Below are 3,370 nucleotides of genomic sequence, written 5' to 3' on the forward strand. Positions count from 1 at the left end.
TCTCAATCTGCTTCCTCGGCTTGAGGAGGAGGGAGCACCTTCCGCTCCTTTCTAGGATAGGCTCAGAGATTGGGATTGCCTTGGAGACACCTCACATGGTACCTCTGTAGCTGCCAGCATTCCCACTGAACAGGTCCATTGTACGGGTTCTGGTTAGGGACACCCACACTCTCTTGAAGGTCATCCTACTTCCTCAAGTGAGTGGCGGTTGGTTCCGTTAGAGCATGGAGTATTTGGGCCTCCATAAGTATTAACAAAACATTATGATGGTACCATCAACATCACTATGGTATCAACGAGAGATTATTAATAAAACGACGTAAACTATATCTCTAAAAGAATAATTATACTAGAATCAATGAACGGATATATCATATAACAAAAGATCATGTACCATCAGTAGCTCGATGGAATTTGGACGATCATCAACGGCTCGATTGAATCAAAACAATATTTATGATGAAAAGATCTATAGTAATTTGATATCTCGAAATATAGGTATCCAAGAATAATTCATCAGTAAATGTCTCAAAACCTATTAGACAACTTGAAATAGTATAGACTTTTGAGAACATATATCTGGAACATTGATTCAATTTGTAACTGTCTTTTGCAGCAAAGTTACGTCAATAACAAAATATATGATTGATGAACAGAAAAATATAATTGATAAGTTTTCAATTAGCAAGAAAATCAAAAGCAAAAAGCAAAACTTTCTTTTTAAACATGTTCGTAGTCTAAGAAAGATAACCCAAAATCGATGCATAATTTAGAGAAACTTTCTTTTGCAAAGTTGTAGACCACATTGCTTTTTAAACATGTTCGTAGTCTAAGAAAGATAACCCAAAATTGATGCAGAATCTAGAGAAACTTTCTTTTGCAAAGTTGTAGGCCACATTGATTCCGGTGGTTCTAGAGAATAGTTTATGCAAAATTGTTTTCAATTAGGAGATAAGTCAAAAACAGAAAATGAGAGTTGCTTTTCAGGCATGTACGCAGTCTGCGAACGTTAACTCAAAATCGATGCAGAATTTGGAAAAACTTTCTTCTATAAAGTTCTAGACCACATTGATTATGGTGCCTTCAATGGTCTATTTCTGCAAAATTGTTTTCGATTAGGAGAAAAATTGGAAACAAAATATGAAAGTTTATTTTTAGACAAGTACATAGTCTGCGAACGATAACTCAAAGTCGGTGCAGAATTTGGAAAAACTTTCTTTTGCAAAGTTGTAGACCACATCGATTCCAGTGCTTCACACATGCTGTTTCTACAACATTGGTTTTAATCAGGAGAAAAATTGGAAAAAAAAACGGAAGTTGCCTTTCAGAAATGTATGCAGTCCGCGAACGATAACTCAAATCGGTGCAGAATTTGAAAAACGTTTCTTCTGCAACATTGTAAACCACATCAATTCCGATGCCTCAAACGGGTTGTTTCTACAAAATCGTTTTCAATTAGGGAAAAAAATAAAAACAAAAAGCAGAAGTTACTTTTTAGACATGTACGCAGTCCGCGAACGAAAACTCAAAATGGGTGCAGAATTTGAAAAAAGTTTTTGCTGCAAAGTTGTAGATGTTGGAGCGAGCAGTGGCTATGGGGGGTGGAGCCGAGAGCAAGCCATGAAAAAAGGGATGTAGAAGAAGACGAGTAGAGAGTATACGAGAGAGAGAGCGAGAGCAGGAGTAAAAACAATGCTATATGATTTGAATAACGCTATATGATTTGAATAATTCAAAGCCCTTACATATAGAAACTCCTTGCCATGCAAACTGAAACATGCTAACTACCATGCAACTGCATGCTACAAAAGATCTTTCCCACGGGTAGAGGGCTTGAAAATCCAACATTCCCCCCCTTAAGCCCGAACTGGACAAGAAACTCATGATACCTCGAGTTTTTGGTATACTCGTCAACCGTGAGTTTTAGGTTTTCTCACAACCAAGGATTTTTTCTTTATCCATAAGGTAGTGCTAGAACAGTAACCGCCCCTTGAACAGATAGGGTGTAGGTCAAAACATTAGCTACCAAAAGTGGAGTTTTTGGTTCACCGCCAAACCTTGGGTTTAAGGTGTACCTAGTAACCTCATGAGAAGTGCAACAAAAATGGGATGAGAACTGACAAAACATTGGGAGGTCTTACCACTTATGGGTGGTAGTGTCTATAGCCCGTACAATTTATTTTGACTAAACAACATAAAAATAGTTGATCTAATAAATTTCCTCATCAACATAATATACTGGAGATTCAGTGTCACCCTCAACCACATGAATTTGAGTTTTACCCTTTTGAAAGCCCTTATTTGACAGATGATTTGTTTTACCACAGTGAGCACAAGGATTCTTATTGAAAAAATCTTTCATCTGATGACTGTTGCGCCCACAAATGGCACAAGTTCTGGTTCCATTGAATGGTCGAGATGAAGCTACTATAGCAACACATTTAGTGACTGCATATGCACTGGAAGTATCAGAAGAATTGGTGGTGGGTGACACGGCATTCGAGACTGTATATGCCCTGGGAATAATAGTAGAATTGGTACTAGGTACCCTGCGTTCTTCTTCCTGCAATGAATTGATGATACCATCCAAGGAGGGCAGCGGATCTTTCTCTTTTAAAACAATAAAAATATGATGAAATTTGTCAGTCAAACTTTTTAACAAAATATCTATGAGATCTTCTTCTGGTACTGAAGCTTCGACATAAACAAGTTGAGTTCTAATACTCTTCAGTCTATTAGCTAAAGCTGCAATATTTTCATCTTCACGCATGCGGATGGAATATAATTCCATTTTTAAACTCATTTTTGAATACTTAGCTTTGGCACCGAAAAGCTTCTCTAACTCTATCCAAGCAGCACTTGAAGAATCGACATCATCCAAATAATGAATAAAATCATCTTCTAAGGAGGTTAGGATAATACCAAAAGCTTGTTCGTCTTTCCTCTGTAGCTCAGCAGATAGTGCCCTTGTAACTGCAACGGATGTGCCGGATTCGTCGGCTGCAAGAGGCTTGACCACATTCCAAATATTTTTCTGCATCAGATAACCTTTGACTTTAATTTGCCAGGTATCGAAACCAGATCCATTAAATTTGTCGACTTTTGATGCCATATTTGACAAACAATTGAATTTGATTTGTTATCGAAAATGCCAAAACTGAAATTGGCAGCTATCGAACTATTACAAAACTGAAATTGACAGCTTTCGAACTTGAAGTCGATCACCAAAATGCGCACAAAAGACTTGATGATTTGCCAAGGGTGTGAATGATAACTTGCTTGAAGGCCAAAGGTCAAAAAATAGGACTGGCCACTTAAAGTAGTATGAAAAAGAAATTAAAAACCTTCCATGGCCTCTGCAGATAGCATG

This window comes from Adiantum capillus-veneris, chromosome 10 (assembly GCF_014529385.1).
Source record: "Adiantum capillus-veneris isolate H3 chromosome 10, ASM1452938v2, whole genome shotgun sequence".
Taxonomy (NCBI): domain Eukaryota; kingdom Viridiplantae; phylum Streptophyta; class Polypodiopsida; order Polypodiales; family Pteridaceae; genus Adiantum; species Adiantum capillus-veneris.